We start from the raw sequence: 8,960 nt of genomic DNA on the forward strand, positions 1-8,960 counted from the left end.
ATGTGGGTTATTCCAAGTGTACTCGTCACACTAATCGGGTGACTGAGAACATCCCGTTCAGAGAGAGGTCGTGGCGACTGGCCCCTACAGACATGGAAGACGTTCGGCAGCACTTGTGTAAGTTGAAGGAAGCTGGGATTATAGGACTCTGAACAGGCGTACTGTCCCCAACCAGTATACGGTCCCAAGGATCGAGAAGCGCTGGCCTGTCTGAATGGTGCGAAGTGGTTCAGTGTGCTGCAGTTGACTGGATATTATCAGATCCCCATGAGTGAGGCTGGTAAAGAGAAAACGACATTTATATGTCCACTGGGATTCTTCCAGTTAGAAAGGATATCCCAGAGCATATCGGGAGCTCCTGCAAACTTCCAGCGGATCATGAAGAAAATGGTGGGGGATATGAACTTGCTTGAGGTATTAGTGTATCTGGATGACCTCATAGTGTTTGGGTCCACCTTGGAAGAACATGAAGCGAGGCTACTGAAGGTACTGGGCCACCTGAAAGCTGAAGGATTAAAACTTTCCCTTGATAAGTGCCAGTTCTGCAAGACATCTGTTAGCTATGTTGGGCACATAGTCTCACGAAGTGGAAGTAGTAACTGATCTGTCTAAGATAGAGGCAGTGACCACCTAGCCAAGGCCCCAGACTGTGAGTGCTTTGCGCTCACTCCTTTAGTTCTCTGGTTTACTATTGGAGGTTCATGAAGGGCAACGTGAAAGTGAGTCACACGTTGAATCAGCTTCTGTGTGGTTACCCTCCCTTGGGGAAGAAAGGGAGGAGGACAAAAGGAGAGGAGGGTAAAGAGTATCTTAGTCCTTCGGAACCTTTTGGACCAAGGTGGGATGGGAAATCTGAAGAGGCCTTTCAGTTGTTGAAGGAGAGGCTGACCCAGGCGCCTGTGCTGGCTCTTGCAGACCCCCGATTGCCATATAGACTCCATACAGATGCCAGCAGAGAGGCTTCCTATATCAGGACCAGGGCGCTGGGTTGAGACCTGTTGCATTTGTCAGCTGGAGTCTGTCACCCTCTGAGAAAAGCTATCCCACACACAAGTTGGAATTTCTAGCGTTGAAATGGGCTGTGGTGGATAAGCTGAGTGACTACATCTGTGGTGCCAAGTTTGAGGTGAGGACGGACAACAATCCCCTAACTTTAAAAACGCAAACAACAGGAATTCTGCAGATGCTGGAAATTCAAGCAACACACATCAAAGTTGCTGGTGAACGCAGCAGGCCAGGCAGCATCTCTAGAAAGAGATACAGTCGACGTTTCAGGCCGAGACCCTTCGTCAGGACTAACTGAAGGAAGAGTTAGTAAGAGATTTGAAAGTGGGAGGGGGAGGGGGAGATCCAAAATGATAGGAGAAGACAGGAGGGGGAGGGATGGAGCCAAGAGCTGGACAGGTGATAGGCAAAGGGGATATGAGAGGATCATGGGACAGGAGGCCCAGGGAGAAAGAAAAGGGGGAGGGGGGAGAAAACCTAGCAGTTGGGCAAGGGGTATAGTCAGAGGGACAGAGGGAGAAAAAGGAGAGAGAGAGAGAAAGATTGTGTGTATATAAATAAATAACAGATGGGGTACGAGGGGGAGGTGGGGCATTAGCGGAAGTTAGAGAAGTCGATGTTCATGCCCCTAACTTACATTCTGACCTCGGTGAAATTGGATGCCACAGGCCATCGGTGGTTGGCGGCGTTGTCTGCCTATGATTTCAGCATGAAGTACCGGCCAGGAAGCCGGAACATTGATGCTGATGCTTTGTCCCGATATGCACGTGAAGGACTGGACAGGGATGATGAGTGGGAAAGCATTCCTGCCCCACGAGTGAAAGCCATGTGTCAGTTTGCCATCACGGTTTAGGCAGATGGAAAGCAAGGGCAGGATCGAGCGATGGATCAATTTGGAGCTTCCGATGTCTTAGTCACTGCGGAGTACTACGGCTTTCCCTACCAAGGACCAGAGGGCGAACACGGTGGCCAAAGGTTATGGGAAAAGTGTTATGGATGTTCTTTAAAAGTAAAGATAAGCTTTTTTTGTTGCATGCACATTGAAACATTGAAACATACAGAAATGTGGCACTTATGTCAAAACAAATCAACAAGGATTGTGCTAAAGATAGCTCACAAGTGGCCCCACACGTCTGTACCAACATAAAATTTCTATAACTTACTAACCCCTAAGCCTAACCATATGTCTTGAGAATGTGGGAGGAAACTGAAGCACCCAGAGGAAACCACGTACAAAAAGTATACTACTTGAGTATTCTACATTCTTGTTTAATGTCAATGGGTGGATTTTAATATTGTTTCAACAATTATGCCAGCACATCCATCTGAGGTAAAAATGTTAAATAATATTCAGAGATGGGTGTTAATACAAATCCCTATCCTTAATTGAAAATGTGATAAGCATTTATGTCACTTGATTTCAAAGGGAATAAATTATAAAAAATATAAAAATTTTAATTTGAAATAAGACGTCAACAATCATAAAATGTCTAAAAAGTCATGGAGACAAAACTCTGAGGTGCAAGACTTGGTCTTTGCAGCACCCGAAGTTTGAACATTTCAAATTTCAATGTTCAAAGTAAATTAATTATCAATGTACACATACACTCAGTGACCACTTTATTAAGTATAGTAAGTTGCTCATAAAGTTGCCTCTGAATGTATGTCACTAAATACTACCCTGAGATTTCTGTTCTTGCAGACTTTCACAGTAGAACAAGAAAATGCAATAGAATCAATGAAAAAACTCCACTCAAATACTGATGAACAAACAATGTGCAAAAGAAGACAAACAGCAACCACAAAAATACTACAACTACTACTAATAATAATAATCATCATCATCATCATCATCATCATAAAGAGCAAACAAATAATACTGAGAACATGACTTGTAGAGTCCATAGGTTGTGGAGTCAGTTCAGTGTTTTTCATCTGCAGCTAGTGAATAATTCAATACCTTATATGACTGCCTACCTTTGGTTAGAGTTTACATAACTTGCTACACATGACCTGCAATGTGGAATCATTTTTGCAAAATACAGTGCTCCAGCCTATACTTTCACTTCATCTTGCGTAACTTAACCACTAAAAAACAGGAAAAAAAGACTTAACTCTCAGCTACCAGCCAATGGCCCTTCTCAGAGAAATCATGCATCTGTACGGTTACAATGATTTTCCAAGAATTAGGTGTTGTTTACTTAAGTAGTCCTTCTAGGTCAAAGGTAATTTGCTTCCACTTTAGTTCTATTAATTCTGAAGTGGTTGGTAAGTTCCCTGAAGTATTTACAGACTCATTCAGTTCTGGTCATATAATATTTAATAGTGCTTCTTCTCCTCTCGTTAGCAGTGTTTCTGTGCTCCTGTTGCAATATTTGAGGTTTCAGTGCTTCCCTTTATGCTTCTTCCCAATTTTGAGGAGTCAATGAGGATCTCAGATTCTTCAGGACGTTGATAGAAAGCATTCTCTCTATTCGCCTTGCAATTTCTTCCAATGAGAATACTTTGAGGAGAGAGCTTCTTTGGGATTCTGGAGTTAGGCACATGGGCAAAGTGACCCAGTGATGATGGAAGCATGTGATGAAGAACTAGGGATGTCGGTCTGGAAGAAGATGTTGCCATTGATTCCCCCAGAGACTTGGAGAATTTGCAGAAAGATCTGACATGTGTACTGTAAGCTTCCCATGTCCTTGAAACATGCAATGATGCAGGGATTATTGCTGATCTGCAGAATATGAACTTGAAGCCAGATTTGGGGATTTTCTCTTTTCCTCAGGAGGCTTGGCTGGTGAATTGGTGGTTGTCGTGAAGTTCAGAAAGAGGTCATTTCCAAGGTGTAAGAAGTGTTCTATGTTTTCTAAAGTCTTTTATTGATTTTGATTGGTGAGATAGTAGTCATAGGGCCATAGGCTTCTAAAGCACAGAAAAAGGCTCTTCAGCCCATCAAGTCAATGCCAAACTATTATTATGCCAACTCCCGTTGACCCCTATGTATACCATAGCCCTGTGCACCTGTCTCATCATATACTTATCCAAATGTTTCTAAATCAAACCTGCATTCACTACTTCCTCTGGCAGCTGGCTTCACACACTCGCCACTTTCTGAGTGACAAAGTTCCCCCACATATTCCCTCCAAATATTGAAGAAAAATATAAAAAATGCTGGAGGAACTCAGCAGGTCAGGCAGCCTCTCTGGTGAGAAATAAACAGTTGACATTTCAGGCCAAGAGCCTTGATTAGTATTGGAAAATAAGGGGAAAGAAACTAGAAGAAAATGATAGGGGGAAAGGAAGGAATGCAAGCTCAAAGGTGATAGGTGATGCCAGATGGTTGGTGGAGAGGGGGATGAACCATGAAGCTGTAACTTGATAGGTGGAAAAGGTAAAGGGTTGAAGAAGAAGGAATCTGATGGGAGAGAAGAGTGAACCATGAGAAAAAATGGAAGAAGGGACACTAGGAAGAGGTGATAGGCAAGTGAAGAGAAGTGAAGAAATAAGAGGGGGTCCTGAGTGGGGAATAGAAGAACGGGAAAGGGGGAGGGGGGAGTTACTGGGTTAGAGAAGTTAATGCTCATGCAGTAGTAGGCTATCCAGGTAGAATATGAAGAATTGCTCCTGCAACCTGAGAGTGGTGGCCACATCATTGCAGTAGTGGAGGCTATGAGGCTAGGGATCAACATGTTGGAATGGAAATGGGGATTGGAATTAAAATGGTTGGCCTTCAGTAACTCCTGCTTGTCGCAGATGGAGTGAAGGTGTTCCACAAAGTCCCCTAATCTACATTGTGTCTCACCAGTATACAGAAGGCTGCATCAGGGGCACCAGACAACAGCAGATTTGCAGATGAAGTGTTTCCTCACCTGGAAGGAATGTATTTTACCTTTCACCCTTAATCTATGAACTCCAGTTCAAATGTCACCCAACCTCAGTTGAAAAAGCCTGCTTGCATTTAACCTATCTATACCCCACTACATTTTGCATACATCTACAAATCTCTTCTGATTCTCCTATGCTCCTTTGTAGTGTAGGAGTGGGGTGGGTTGGTTGGTCAAGGTTCATTATCTGCTGATGCTTAGTGTGAGGCTTTTACCATTGGATGTTTCAGGAAATAAATCATCAATGACTTTGTACTCTGCTTTACTGTGTGCATATGAAAATATTATCTGTAATCTGAAAATAGATTACTATATTTGATGTGGCCATTGTTCCAAATGAAGACATTATTGATATTGAAGAAGGTCATGTATAGCGCTGGGATTTTTCTTAGCATTTTTCTTGGAGTTGTCATTCATGTACATAATGTCCAATATGCTTCTAGATGAACAGAATTGAAGCTATAGTTCAGGGAGCTAATGATAGAGGCAGTTGAGAAGGGTCTTAGCAACAAATTTCCCACTTGAAAACAGCAAGGAGAGCCTTCTGTAGTTATTACAGTCAGTCATCATTATTACTGCCTCTCTGAGGTCCCACCTCTTTCCAGGCATGGACAAAGACATTGTAAATATGTAATGAATCATTTTCAGTACCAAACTTTAGAACTTCAGCACATTTATTATGTACTTCAAAGGCATTATAAATTTTGAGCAGCATGTTCTCTACGCAAAAGTAAAGATGATCAAGTTTTTAAAAACAGGCAGAAAACAAAAGAATTCATGGGTTCATAAACAGGGAGTGTCGGCTGATAATAAGCATGAAAAGAGCAGAAATGGCTGGCTACATTGGAAAGAGTGCCATGTTTGGTTGCACAATAGATAACTGACTCATGTTTACTGAGATAGCTGAACAGTATTTAAAAGCAAATGAAATTGCCAATGAGAAGAGAGTGCCAATTTTGCTGAGTGCATTGGTTTTAAAGCCATATAGTTTGCATAGAAATTTAACTGCTCCAACCAGACCAGCCAAAATGAGCTTGGCTGAAGTCATGAAAATAATACAGGAACATTTAGAACTAAAACCATTGCTGATTGCAGAAACACTTTAGGTTTCATAAGCAGAATCAGGAGGTGAAATCTACGTCAGTATATGTTTCTAAATTGAAGAGTCTGTCTAAGCATTTTCAATTTGGTAATGGTCTTAATGATGCATTAAGAGATCATTTTGTTTGTGGAATCTTACAAGAAAACATTCAAAACTGGCTCCTAAATAAAGGACATCTAACATTTAAAAGAGTAGTTGAAATAACTGTATCAATGAAAACCTCATAGAGACACTATTGAGCTGCAGTCAGGAATGAAATTATGTGGGAACAAATTTGCAACATCTAAACAGAAATAGGATTGGTGAACAAATTTTTTGTTGCTGCAGGGGCTTACATAAACCAGAAGTATGCAGATTTAAAGGTGAAATTTGCTGAAAATGCAACAAAATAGGAATAATATGCTGGGCAAACAAAAATTAATGGGCTTCACTGGGAAGAGGAAAAAATAAAAATCAAGTTGCAGCATCAAAAAGAAAACTAATCCGCATGGTTGTTAAAAAAAATCTTATGACAGTGACACAGGACTGTGTAGCCTTGAGATTTTCATGTGAAAACTAATGATAGAGAATAAATATGGCCTACACGAGAAGTGAACAGCAAGATAATTAAAAAGAGATTGGGCACTGGCTCAATGTTTCAGTCATTGTACAAAATGAGTTTGAACTGCACTGCAAAGATACTGAACCAAAGCCTGCAGATATCCAACTAGGAACTTTTGCTGTAGAAAACAACTCCTGTGGGGATGACAGCGAAGTACAGTAGCCAACAAGCTACATTGTGCCATTGTGCTTGTATGTGGTAAAAACAGGAGGGACAGTGTTATGGGGACAAGAGCGGCTGAGACAACTATAACTTGATTGGAGATCCATCCACTACTTGTATGCCTCATCCCATGCAATAGAGCCAACTGAAAGCAAATTAAGGAAGGCACGGGACGATGCCACAACTGTCTCTATGCTGAACACCATGTATCATTGCCCAACAGGGGATAACATAGTGTTGATTCCAACCTCTGTGCCTCTGGTTGGAAAGTATATTGGACCAAGGAAGGACCATGTTTCTCAGTGGAATCATGAATGAGACATAAGTAGTAGCCCAACTTAAACAGTTTTTATAGGTGACATACCTGAGAAAGCTTCTGATATGTTAGCCAGACAGTTACTTCCAAAATATGGCTTGGTTTTAAGTTGGAACAGAGTTCAAGGAGTTTCAGGGAGGTTGCAAGCATTTGGCCTTTGTGAGCATAAAGGACCAGAACCGACTCTGCATATATTAAGGTCGTTGCATGAACTTCAAGTGAGAGATAAAAAGCTGCTTGTAAAAGTAGATGCAAAGACCAAAAGCAAGCTAGATGAATGGAATTCCAAAAAAAGCAGTCAATGGAGATACAAAGACAAAGGATTTATCAGATTGATGTTGTCGATGAAGAAAGCAAGATGAATGATCAGATTGTAAAGGGAGCAATAGATGGATTAATAAGAGAATACTCCAGTGATCTAAATGGATCTTCCCAAGGCTAAGATGCACATCCAGAAAAGAAGGTAAAAGAAAAGAAAGAGAACTATGAAATAAATGCTATGGAAATGGGAGAGAATAAGCACTACCTAATTTCTCGAAAAATTAGCATATTCAGAAATACAAGTAACTAGAAGTAAAAGGAAGGTGAGAAAAAGGAAGGTGAGAAAAAGAAAGGTGGAAACAAGAGAAGAGAAATGAGAAAGAAGAAGAAAAGGATCAAGTGTGGGATAAAGAGAGGGAAAGAAGCTGGGACCAGTAGGGAACCAAGGATTGAAATAGATCCAGAGAGAAAAGCTGAGCAAAGGAAAAGAAAGGTGTTCAGAGCTTTCAGAACTACTTCCTGCAGTTCCAGATTCAACTCCCACAACCATCCTGTAGGAGGCCCCAGATCCTGAGATTATTTCACAGCCACACGTCTCACTTGCCAAGCAGAGTGATCTCCCTTGTCAGGAAAAACATTATCCCACAAGAATAAGAAAGCCTCCACAGCGATTAAATCTTTAGACCTGAATGGGACAGTATAAAATTTACTATGCTGTGAATGTCTATATATAGTAGTCATATTATAGTAGTTATATTATATAGTACACTGCATTTGTCAACGTGGAGTGGGAAGCGAGTTTTTAAATCTGGCGAGAGCAAAGGATGTTGGGAATGGGGAGGGTGGAGGGCTGCAGGAGGGGTGTGGAACAGGTGCCAGAGGAAGAGTGCCAGGTGTAAGGGGGGTGGTACAGGAGCCAGCCCTGAGACACCAGGCAAAGTCATTTGATTCCAAACAATTGGTTTATTGGTTACAGAATGTCTGCCTGGTGCTTCCAGCTCCCTCCCCTCTCCCTTCCCCTTTTCCCAACCATGATTGCCTTCCCTCTGCCTCCTTCTCACTTTCAGTCCACAATAGAGTCCCATATCAGAACCAGCTCTATCATCACTCACATACGTACATCATGAAATTTGTTTTGCTTTGTGGCTGCAGTAAAGTATAATATATAAAATTACTACAGTACTGTACTATGCAAAAGTCTTAGGCACCTTAGCTATATACAGTATATGTGCCTATGACATTTGCACAATTCTATATATATATACATTCTATATTGTGTTGAAGTTTATAGCTAAGCAGAGAGGAGTGTTGTGTATTTAATATTTCAGTAATATTGGAGTAATATTCAAAATATATTGTTTAAATAAGCATCTTTATTTGTTTACATAATTCATATGGGTAATATGGAAAAAATGTGTGGATTTCATACATCATGATGCAACCATGTGACAAGTGCATTCTTTGCTTAAAAGTAAGCACAAAGTCAGACACACGTGTTTTCCCCTCAATTAGTCTTTATGCTTTGGAGTTACAAAACATAACAAGTTGCACATTGCATATTTTTTAAAAAGGCTTGGAATTCAAATCGAATGATTTTATATCCAGAGGCTGCAATTTAAACTCTGAAATCCGGGTCAG

At 41.1% G+C, this 8,960-nt stretch overlaps 1 pseudogene; it reads left to right on the top strand.

The window, feature by feature from the left end:
* The first annotated feature begins 1,714 nt into the window (after positions 1–1,714).
* Positions 1,715–8,653, top strand: LOC134343385 (RNA-binding protein 25-like; annotated as a pseudogene).
* Positions 8,654–8,960: the final 307 nt, after the last annotated feature.

This window comes from Mobula hypostoma, chromosome 1 (assembly GCF_963921235.1).
Source record: "Mobula hypostoma chromosome 1, sMobHyp1.1, whole genome shotgun sequence".
NCBI lineage: Eukaryota > Metazoa > Chordata > Chondrichthyes > Myliobatiformes > Myliobatidae > Mobula > Mobula hypostoma.